The sequence below is a fragment of the Microcebus murinus genome, chromosome 11, assembly GCF_040939455.1.
Source record: "Microcebus murinus isolate Inina chromosome 11, M.murinus_Inina_mat1.0, whole genome shotgun sequence".
NCBI classification, from domain to species: Eukaryota; Metazoa; Chordata; class Mammalia; order Primates; family Cheirogaleidae; genus Microcebus; species Microcebus murinus.
The window spans coordinates 32,055,621-32,067,828 of NC_134114.1; positions in this window are offsets into that span (position 1 = coordinate 32,055,621).

Here is a 12,208-nt window from a genome sequence, read left to right on the forward strand (position 1 = left end):
TCATCTTCTTGAGCAAGAAGTGATTTATCATTCTCTGGGACCTATAGTAAATGGTGAAAGAAAAAGTCCACTTACACCATGGATATCAGTGTCTGTCTTTGTGTAAGAAACTTCTTTTTCTAACTCTGAACTAAAGAAGCAAATGGGTTCAGTCTTTCATATATCCCCATTTTCATATATCCCCATCTCTCATAATTCTCCATTGACTTCTCATGCATGACCATGAAAAAAAATGTACTGGGATTCATAATGGAGCTGAGGAACAGGAGTTGAGAGTTAGTAAATAAATTTAGTATAGGTTCTCTTGAAGAGAACCATAAAAAACAACATTTTGAATATTTTTTGTTTATATGTAACTAGGAACTATTAGTACCAGGCCAGTATCAGTTACCTTCAACAATTATTTTATTACACCAATCATAGGACTCTGCCAAAATGCATTCACCTGCAAAAAGTGATCGCAAGTTGTAGGGATCCTTTTTCCAGACACAGGTAGGGACAAATCTTGAGGGGCAGCATTATCTGAGTTAAAATACATGTGCAGAGTCCTAAATATTTTGAAGCAACTCAAAAGTGGTTCCTTTAAACAAACTACGTATTTATCTGCTGAGGGTATGACAAAAGAGATAACTGGAAAGAGGCAGGAAGAGAAAGACTTACACAGAGTTGAAGAGTACTAATTAAAAGGATAGAAAAAGCTTTCCACATCTGGCTGTTGGGGAGTTATCTCATTTTATATTTTTCTCTCTCTCTCTTTATCTCTCTCTCTCTCTCTCTCTCTGCCTCTAAATATCTTATTGTATGTATTATTTCCAGACCTTAGTTTACTGCAGGTAACTGGAACCACAAAAAGTAAAAACACAGGTAAGAAAGGACTACTATATTTGAAGATTTGTAAGTAGAACCAAGGGCCTGAATTTTTGTCCCCACAAAATTCGTATGTTGAAGCTATAACCCCAATATGACTGTATTTGTAGATAGGAGGCAATTAAGGTTAAATGAGGTCATAAGGGTAGCAATAATCCAAAGAACTGGTGTCCTTATAAAAGGTGAAAGAGATACCAGGAGTGCACAGGCACAGAGGAAAGGTCATGTGAGGATACAAGAAGTCAGCTGTCTTAGTTCAGGCTGCTGTCATAGAATACCATATAGGGGGCTTTAACAACAAACATTTATTTCTTATAGTTCTGGAGGCTGGAAGTCTGAGATCAGTATCTGTGGAGGGCCTTCTTCGGCCCCCCAGGTCAGACTGCTGACCTCTCCTTGTATCCTCACATAGCAGAAAGACAGAGAGCCAGCACTCTGGCCTTTTCTTGAAAGGGCACTAATTCCATTTATGAGGGTTCCACCCTCATGACCTAAATACCTTCCAAAGGCATACTTCCAAATACCATCACATTGGGAATTAAATTTTAACATATTAATTTTGAGCAGACACAAATATTCAGATCATAACAGCAACCATCTGCAAGCCAGGAAGAGAGGCCTCACCAGAAACCAAACCTTCCAACACATTTTTCTTGGATAACTAGCCTCCAGTACTGTGAGTAAATAAATTTCTGCTGTTTAAGCCACCTAGTCTGTGGTATTCTCTTAAGGAAGCCTGAGCAGACTAATATGCAGTATGATTCCATTTTTACATAAAGTGTATTTATGTAAATACACTTTATGTATTTATGTATGTATATATTTAAAAAGAAAAATCACATCTATAAAATTGGAAGTGAGTTTAACTCCTTTCAAGGAAGGAAATTTGTAATGACTAGGACAAGTTGTGAAGCTAACTTCTGGGGTACTCCCAATATCTTGTTTCTTGGTCTTAGTGGTGAACACACAAGCATGTTGTTATGAAAATTTGTAGAACTTTAGACTTGTGGTATGTATAGTTTATAGAATATTTAAGATTTATTTAAAAATAAACAGTAAAAATCAGACACATTGGGTGAGAGTGGGTGGTGGATACCAGAGAGCTTAGGGGGATTGGACAAAATAAAACACCCTAATCCCCATTTCACTATGGGAACTGATACAGAACAGTTTCCTACACTTTTTTCTCCTCTGTCCTTTTATTTTTCTTTTATTCCTCTAAGCATACACTCCTTTAGGAGAACCTAAGGAGGCAGTTGTCAGTGGTAATGCTTATGAAAGGATAAGGTGGGTAAAGGCAGTCAGCCACAAGAGAGTACAAGTGACAGAGGGATTTTGTGGAGCATAATCATGTTTCCAAGAACAATTTGTAAGAGTGGATTTATATGAACACTGTCCAGACTGATTTAATGAACAGTGGCCTCTAAATAATTTCTCAATAAAAAATTCAGCAATGTATATGTTACTAAAGGTTTGGGAAAAGGTTTGGGGAAAGCAGTTTCATTTTAAACACCCCAGAATGGCCTTTCAATAAACATTCTGTTCAATCCACCTTTTCAGAACTCAGACCTCTTTTGGCTTTCTACCATCTTGACGTCTTCTCACTCTCATTCTTTCCCGCATTTGCTGGCTAAAATCTCTTCTGCCCCAGAGCCTTCCAGAAGCCCAAGAACAGACAGCCAACCTTCCTGCCCATTATGTAGCCCAGAGGGTGGTCCAGTCTTTGACCCCATTCCTTTCTCAGTCAGCAGTCCTGCTGGTTTAATCAGCCTTCCACACCCCACTGGATCTTTGGGTAATAAATTTTTGTCCAGTGCATTAAATGTATAAGCAGAAATGTGGGAAACATCCTTGGCATGCTAGCTCTGATTAACAAAAATTTACCTTAGAATCAGGATTCCTCGGGCCTTAACTTCTCGGTGTTACACGTGCTACACATTCCACATAAATTTGGACATCTGTGGAACAGTTCAGAACACACAGATTGTGGTGATAGCAAAATACAAGGTGGTGTTATTCTTCCATCTTGTTCCTGTGATCCTGGCCTAAATGTAGAAAATCAGTAAGGACATTAGCCAATAACAACACTTGACCATAGTTAAGAGCGTAACATAGTTAGCAGCATATGTGCAGATAAAAGAATCTCTTTTTCATATGACATATATCTAAGAAACATCACCTTCACAATTTGGGTCATTCTCTTGTGATTAATTTATATTTTAAAAAGACCGAGATGATAAATATCTTTACTTTGAATAGATCAAAATACCCTGTGACAAAACTGCTCTACCCTAATGCAGTGCAGAGGGATTTGCATGCTGTGAAAACTGCCATCGTCGGAGAGGAGTGGATACCTGGGTTTCTGTCATTTATTCTATTTTGAAGATTCGTGCTGGTCATATTGCTTTCTTTGGCCCCATCTATGTACTAATTCATTACAGCACCAGCATTTACTTGGCACTTAATAAATCAAAGGCACATTTTTCCAACCAGGCATTCATTCACAAAATGATTGTTGATTCACTGTTATTTGCACGGTATCTTGCAACACAAGTTGTAAAGATAAATAAGTTTTAGATGCATGGTTTCAGAAGAACATTTAATCAAGGAAGATATGCATGGAAAACAAGACAAAACAAACAACTATAAACAGTAAAGACAAAGTAAAGGAAGGAGAGGTTGTTTATTGCCTGAAGGAAGTTGGGAAGCCAGAATGATTTTTTACAAAAAGTAAATCTGATCGTGTCTCTCCCCCAAAACCTATGAAGTAGTACTATCACTATCATTATCTTTCAGATGAAGAAGCAAGCTTAGAGAGAGCAATACTTTGAATGAGAAAATAATTTGTTACCTAGAGTTTTTAAAATTACATCATATATCACTTAATTATATATTTTTGATAAACCATATAAGAACTGAATTAACCAAACCTTTCTGGATTCCTTATTATTCCATGCAGTGTTGTACCTGTGATATATTTTAAAGACCTAGAAATATAAAACTATTGCAAATGATAGGTTAGCTGTAGGCCTGGGCCTAGAGACTAGCATACTGATAAACAAACATGGGCAAATTATTTGAGTAGGTAAAATGTATACCTGTTATTTTTTTATAAATTTAATTAAACCCAGGTATATATTTTGATGATTTCTAGAAAGCCATTATCAATCAGTACTGTTATTTTAAGTAATTGATAAAATTCAATAGTATCTCAGTTCTATCAAATCTCAGCATTTTTCTCAGTGGCTCCTCTGGCTGAGACCACCATTGCTGAGGCTAACATATTTTTCAGTGGGAGAGAAGACTGTCACATCAAGCTTGAAATGAGGAGCAAATATACTGGGTGGCATTTCTTCTTGTAGTTACAGTGCATAAGACTCTCCTGGGTGCTTGAGAATCTGATTATGAAGCATAACTTAAGTGGGATCCATAAATTAGCATTTTAACTAATACTCAAATGATTTAATTTAGTGATCAGGGAAAACATTTTGAAAAATACTGTTCTAGAACAATACTTAAAGTATGTCTTTGCTAAGGAAAAAAAAAAGAAGAACCAAGAAACATCTTCTTATTTAATTAGAGGAACAGAAAAACAGGGATAGAAAAATCCCATCTTTGACAGGGAAGTGTTACCAGATAGAGCAAATAAAAATACAAAGCAGCAAGTTAAATTTGAATTTTAGGTGAACAATGGGTAATTTTTTTACATAGTCCCATGTAATATTTGGGAGATATCTGTAGTATACAATTACTTGTTATTTAACTGGAATTTAAATTGAGCTGAGTATTCTTTTATCTGTCAACCCTATGATGGAGAGGCCAACCAAGTTTCAATTCAATGGGTTTAAGGTTGTACTCATGTGGATCTAGGCCTAATTGGACATCATAAGGGAAATTATAGCATCTTTATATATTTTATTTTTACAAAAAAAAAAAACCTTCAAGATCAAAGGAAAAAATAAACAAAGATTAATTCTCTGCCATTCATAGCAGATGTGTTGCTAGCATCTTTCGTCCACTTGAGTGTAGCTCACTTTGACAAAGGGTACTGAGATAGAACCCACCAACTTGTTCCATATTACCTAGGAGACGATCAATTTCCTGAACCAGGCTGGGCTTCCCGTCTCACTACCATGAAGACACCAAAATTAGCTCCCAAGAGAGAAGAACTGGATGCTTTTAGGATGGTGAATTTGAAAGAGATTTATTTTCTGACTAAAATAATCTCGATATCAGACTTCCAGCCAATTCAGGTATCCATTGAATAGTTGTAATTTTACAATTAAGGGGCAAAAGCCTCAGAAGTAGAATATAGCTGGCACATGTTCTGTACCTACTGGTATGTGAGCAAATGTACTCTTCTAGACTTTAAAAGCGTAGTCACAATTTGTTATGGTCTGCAGATGAGATAAAGCAAAGAGGGTGTTGGTTGACCCTGTGAATCCAATGCATTGAGAAATTGCAATAGGGTGGAAAAGTCTGCAAACCAATCTATTCCTCTCCTTACTCATGTGAGCAGGGAGGTACTGCATGAGGACCCAACCTGGGTCTCCTGACTTCCACCTGGCAGCACTTTGCCATTCTCACCCTCAGCTACCACAGCCCTCAGCTGCTGTTGGCAGTGACTCCATCAGACCCCAGCCACCTTTACAATCACCTGCTGATCTGTTTGTCTCAGAGAGTCTTTGTAGGTATATTAGTTTTCTAGGGCTGCTGTAACAAACCACCACAAAATGAGTGACTTAATCAACAGAAATGTATTGTCTCACAGTTCTGGAGGCCAGAAGTCTGATATCAAGGTGTCAGCAGGGCTGTGCTCCTTCTGAAGGCACAAGGGATTATCTGTTCCATGCCTCTCCTCCAGTACTTAATGGTTTGCTGGCACTCTTTGGCATTCTTGGCTTCTGCTGCATCACCCTGATTGCTGTCTTCATCTTCGCATGGCATTCTCCTGTGTGCCCATGTGTGTCCAAATGTCCCCTTCTCATGAAAACATTAGTCATGTTGCATTAGGGGCCCACCCTATTCCAATATGACCTCATCTTAACTAATTACATCTGCAGTGACCCTGTTTCCAAATAAGGTCACAGAAGTACTGGAGGGTTAGTATTTTGACATATGAATTGGGCTGGGGGACCACAATTCAATTCATAACAATAAGATTCAATAGAAGTGGAAAATAGGAAAGCGCCCTAAAAATTTTAAAATGCTATAGAAGAATGTTCACCACTCTCTCTACACAGTAAGTGTTCAAGGAAACATTTCTTGCTTTTCTCTCTATATAGAGTTCTTTCTCATCCATCATGGAAGATGAATTGCTTATCTGATTGCTGAAAGCTTGACATGCATTGTGCCATTTTTCTAGTGGTGGAAATGATTGTTTATGAGAGATGGAGTGCATCCAGGGTGCAAGTCTTCCTATTTGGTGTCCTGCGTTCAGGCACAAGCAAGTCCTCCTCCTGCCTGCACATTCTAAACATATTTGTGCAGGGCTCACCCATACAGTAGCAGGCTACCTTTCATACTTATTCTTATTGGAAGAAAGGGAAAATAATGTTTATTTTGAATTTTACAACAAATTTTCTTTTACGATCAGACTAGCTGTGTTAGAATCCAGCATCAGTAACTTACTATGTGACTCTGAGCAAGTTACCTAATCTTCCTGTGCTTTAATTTTCTTTTCAATAAAATGTGGATAATAATAATCTATAACTTAAAGAGTTGTGAGGATTAAATGAATTAACGAACGTTAAACATTTAGAATAGTATCTAGCTCATAGTAAGCACTATATGCAGTAGCCATGATCATGAGATATATAAATATATATGTGTGTATGTATATTTACATTTGAGGTAGGTAGGACAGGTTTCTGGTTACACAAACAACTGACACAAAACATATCTATGCAAGATGTATATATATTTTTCTTTATAGATCCCTGTAGATTTGATATCTACTTCCTAAGTATATCCCCTTGTTGTAAAAGAAGGAGGAATTGTTTCCTAATGAAAGAGTACTCCAAATGGTAGGAACGAGGAAGAATGAAAACACAAATATGTTGCTGTTGATGGATCTAGTAGAAGTCACAAGATTTCTGTGTCAGAGACAAAGGACTTCATTGCTCAAGAAGCATGAGCATCTGCATATTTTTGTCAGTTTTCCTTGTCCCCATGTCTCATGGGGCCCAGATGGTTATTACACATGGAGAAGTTTTGTGTCACAGCTGAGGAACACAGAGAATCCAACCCTGTTACAGCAAGTAGTAAGCAAGACTGGTCTTTGTCCTGGAAGGAGTCACTGTCTCATCCCTCAAGGTTGTTTGCTGCAAACACAACTCTGAGGAATGGTCAGATCAAAAGTGGTCAGAGCCTTGCACTGCTGGCATGCCCAGCAAGAATGTGGAGGGACTCTTGGGACTCATGGCAGATTGCTTCTCTCAACAGTGACAACATAGTTTGACCTGCACTGCACAGTCCTAGATTATCCCTGCTGTCCATGCCTAATTATTAATATGGCACCCTTACATTCTCAAAAGCAGGGTAGATCCAGATTTCGTGGAACCTAAAGATTATATAATTTGGGGAACTTTGAGAAAATAAAATTTTGAATACAAAATTATATATAAAAGTAAATATCTGTATACAAGGGACAAATGAAAGTTGAAACTACATTATAAATCCTCCTCTTAAATGATAACTTATATAATCACTTTATTTGGAGGCACTTACCATATGTCAGATGCTATGCTAAGCATTTTGTGTATGTTATTTAATCCTCATAACAATTTATAGGCAGGTATTCTTATTCCCATTTTAGAAATGAAATAATGAAATTGAGGTTCAGAATTTGGAGATTAAAGTCCCCCAACTAGGCAGCGCTGGGGCTAGCAGCAAAAGTCTAGAAGTGTGAGCAAGCTTTTAACCACTAGACACTGAAGAGGCTTGAGGGTGGGCAGAAAGATTGAAAGGAGGAGAAGGGGAAAGAGAAGAAGATGGATGTAAAAGACATTATAAAAGAGGAACTGAGAAAGTTGGGAGCAGGCTAAATTTGAGAGGGAAGAGGAGTTGGCAGGGTTCACTCTGAGGTTTTGAGCTTATGGGATTCAACAGCAATGATAACTTTGACAGAAATAAGGAGGTGTGGAGAGGGAGCAATTGGGGGCAGAAGAGGGGAGGAGGGTGAGCTCAGTTTCAAACATGCCCAGTTTGGACCTCATAATCCCAGGGTAATAGCCAGGGAGACCACAGTGCCAGCAGCCCAGTAATCCACGGGCACAGATGCAGAGGAAAAGTCAAGTGTTGCGACAGACAAAGGAGAAGTTGGAAGGAAGTGAGAAACATCAGGTTTAAATTTTCCCAGTCCTGAATCTTCAGAACTTATTCTTATAAGAAGCAACTTTAATCATGTTTACTGGTGATTGGTGAGAGGGTGGGGTGTGAATTATATTTGCTCACCACGGCCTGGTTCAAATTTAATCTTTTGAGATTAAACATCTCCCTCTTTTTTTCCCTCAAAAAAAGGCAAAACAACTTAAATTACAAAGTATCCAAGAAAAATAAAACACTATTCCTTATTCATTTCCATTAATGTCTGCCTAACTAAGAATCAAGGGAACTTAGCATTTTTCTTTGTCTTATTCCTGGTTTGCTGTGAGATATTAAGTGCTTAATATAATTTCTGTTCTTCATTTTTCTTGTTATATAAGAAGCCTGTTGGGGGGCAGGGAGCCCATGACCATAAAGGCATTTTGTGAATTTATGAGCATATGACCAATTGAGCTCTTTAACATAAAACATATATGGAATAAACATTTATGTGAATCTGCATACATATATCTTAAATCAATTCAAATTTGTATAACAGGGAGAAGATAGTGCTAGATCTCTCACAGTGTAAATTCTGTGATTCATGAATCATAAACCTAAAAATACTAACAACATATTGACATCCCAACACTTTATAATGTCTTATCCCTCCTCTCCTACACTCACAAATACTCCTACCTTCTACAGTTGATTGCTATAAGCCCACCGAATGAAAATTTTCTATATTATCTGTCCTTGCTTCCCTCTAAGAGTTTGATAACTAAGACTTGATTGGTTTCATTTTTTCTTGTTCTTTCTTTTTGCTTTAATGCTCTAGTGTAATGCTGTAGTGAAAAAGAGTCACCTTTAAGGAGATTGTTGCTAGTTCTTCGTTGATTACCATTTTAACAAACCATGAGCAGGTCATGGTTGCTTTAGCTTTAGAGTGAAGTGCCTACACCTGAGAGGGGCAGAGTGGAGGCCTGTTCTTGACAGAGCAAAGTTAATCCTCCCTGCCTATTCTTGGAAGGGACTGGTTCACATCAGAAGGGCTTTGTCTGGGTTTTACTTTAGGATAAATGGTGCCCTGCCTCTACTATGAGCTGAGTAATCTTGAGCAAATCTCTGAAACTCTCTAGGTCTTATTTTCCTAAGCTATAAAATTAGAACCTCAAACTATATGATCTTTATGATTTCTAATAATTCAGATTCTAAGTTTTGGTGCACCAATCTCTCTTATGGCTAATAGCATTAATTTGTAAGAGTGTAGACCATAGCATTATAAGGGCATGTTAACATGTGCACATGACAATGAAACCCATGTCCTTGGGTTCTAGATGAACATTAAGCATATCTTATATAAAGGGAGTAAGAGAGAAGAGAGTCACATTTCTATAGCACACGTGAGCAAAATTTTTCTGTAAAAGGCCAAATAATAAGTATTTTAGGCTTAGGGAGCCATTGGTCTCTGCCATAACTACTCAGCTCTTCCACTGTAATGCAAAAACAGCCATAAATCATATGTAAAATAAAATCTCTAAAGTTTCAAAAAAATTTACTTATAAAAACAAATGTTGGGGCCGCTCCCTGTAATCCTAGCACTCTGGGAGGCCAGGGCGGGCGGATTGCTTGAGGTCAGGAGTTTGAAATCAGCCTCAGCAAGAGCAAGACCCCGTTTCTACTATAAAATTAGAAAGAAATTAATTTGCCAACTAATATATATATATAGAAAAAATTAGCCAGGCATGGTGGTGCATGCCTGTAGTCCCAGCTACTCGGGAGGCTGAGGCAGTAGGATTGCTTGAGCCCAGGAGTTTGAGGTTGCTGTGAGCTAGGCTGACGCCACGGTACTCACTCTAGCCTGGGCAACAAAGCGAGACTCTGTCTCAAAAAAAAAAAAAAACAAACAAATGTTGGGCTGAATTAAATCCATGGACCATAGTTTATAAAGCCTCCATTTTTAAAATTTAATATAAGAGATTTAACCATTATCTAATTGATTACTTAGTCATTAATCAGATATTTAATAGCTAGCTAATAATCCATTAACTTATTGCAGTCTTCAAAAGCAACCAAACATGTCTAATGTCCCTATTCAGCCTTTGCTGGTGGTTGATCTATAAACAATTAATCAAAGTATAGTATTGGCCAGATCCAGCTTTTTTCCCTAATTCTCCCCCTTAATGCCCAATGCTCTGCTCTTGTAGACACATTTTTAAATATTTTAGGTTTACTATTCTTACTATAACACATGCATAACAAAAAAGAAATTAATTTACCTCCACAACTGTGGTTCTTATAATGATCATTTTAATTATGTATTAGCCACTGCTCTAATGTATAATTCTGACCTGCAATCTCCCTCTGCAGAGTAGGTATGTTAAAAATAAAAGGGGGGGGGAATCAATTTATCCAATTATATTCTTACAACACAGATCACTTCTGTGACATCTGGTCATCAAAATGTGCTTGAAGATTTCCCCACCAGTAACCTATTCTGTAGCTGACATCAGATGGTTGCCCTCTAATCCAATTAAACTCTGATACTATATACCTGGAGATAGCATGGATTATACAGGGTGAGGGCTCAGTCCCCAAGACTGTCTCCACTTCAGACGCCAGTTGCAAGTCCAGCCTCTGGAACTTCTGACCAACAGGCTATAAATTGGTGTTCCCACAACCCTCTCCTCAGGTTGATTAATTTGTTAGAGTGGCTCACATAACTCAGAGAAACATTTATGTTTACCAGTTCATCATAAAGATTATTACAAAGGATATAGATGAACAGTCAGATGGAAAAAAGTCAGATGCATAGGATGAGATATAGGGGACTTTTTGAATAAAAGTGCTTTTTGATATAGTGCTCTGAGCTTCCATGATTTCTCCAGGTGCCATCCTCTAGGATCCTCCACATGTTCAGCTATCCAGAAGTGCCCCCTCAACCCAGTCCTTTTGAACTTTTACTGAAGCTTCATTGTGTAGCCATGATTGATTAATTCATTGGCCATTGGTGATCAACTTAACCTTAACCTTCAGCCCCTCTTCCCTCCCAAGAGGTTAGAGGATGAGGCTGAAAATCTCAATCTCTAATCCTGCTTTGGTCTTTCCAGGGACCAGCCCCCATCCTGAAGCTAAGAGGCTGCCAGTCACTAGTCATCTCATTAGCATACAAAAGACACTCTTATCCAAGGGTTTTAGGAGCTATTTGTCAGGAAATGGGTACCCAATATATATTTCACAACATCATAGTAGGCTATTGATATTCTGTCTTATCAAGTTATTAAAAAGACATCTTTAATAGGGCTCCTTTATTTAAAACCTTGAATGAAAAAGATAAAGATGCCATTTCATTATAGTTATAGCAAGACATGCATGTAAACACAATTCATACTCTTAAGTGTTTTTCCTAATTAGCAGGTTAGTAATTCTGTAGAGAAGGAGAAAGACTCAAGATAGTGCCTTAATTCTTAGCTGTGTGAAGATATCCCAGAAACACAGGAAATTGGGCTGATTTCATAAATGGAAAAAGAAAAGAAAAAAATACTAGACATCTTTCCAAGTACAATAAGAAAACATGTTGGGTAATTTTGAAATTTCCCACCCTTCACTCTGGTCTCAAGTGAAAGCATATGCCAGAGTAACAGCTTGAACTTATTCTGAACTTTGAGTTAGATTCATGCTAACTTTCCTTATATTGTTATTTCAATATTATTTATATTATCCTTCTGTGCCCACTTATAATTAGTCCTCAAGTGAATTTTTCCAGAATACAGTCCTTAAATAAGAGCCAAGTCATGGACTGTTGATGTTTCCACCAACTTGAAAAACATCTCACCACTGTGTCCTGAGTGGAAAACAGGCACCATAGAGGTAAGGACTTAGTGTTGTGTTTTAGAATGGTTTCTGGGTTTTTTCCCAAATATATACAATTTTTATTTTATCTTTTTTATTATTTCAGAATATTACAGGGATACAAACATTTTGGTCACATGAATTGTTTTTGTACAGTTTGAGTCGAAGTTATCAGTGTGTCCAT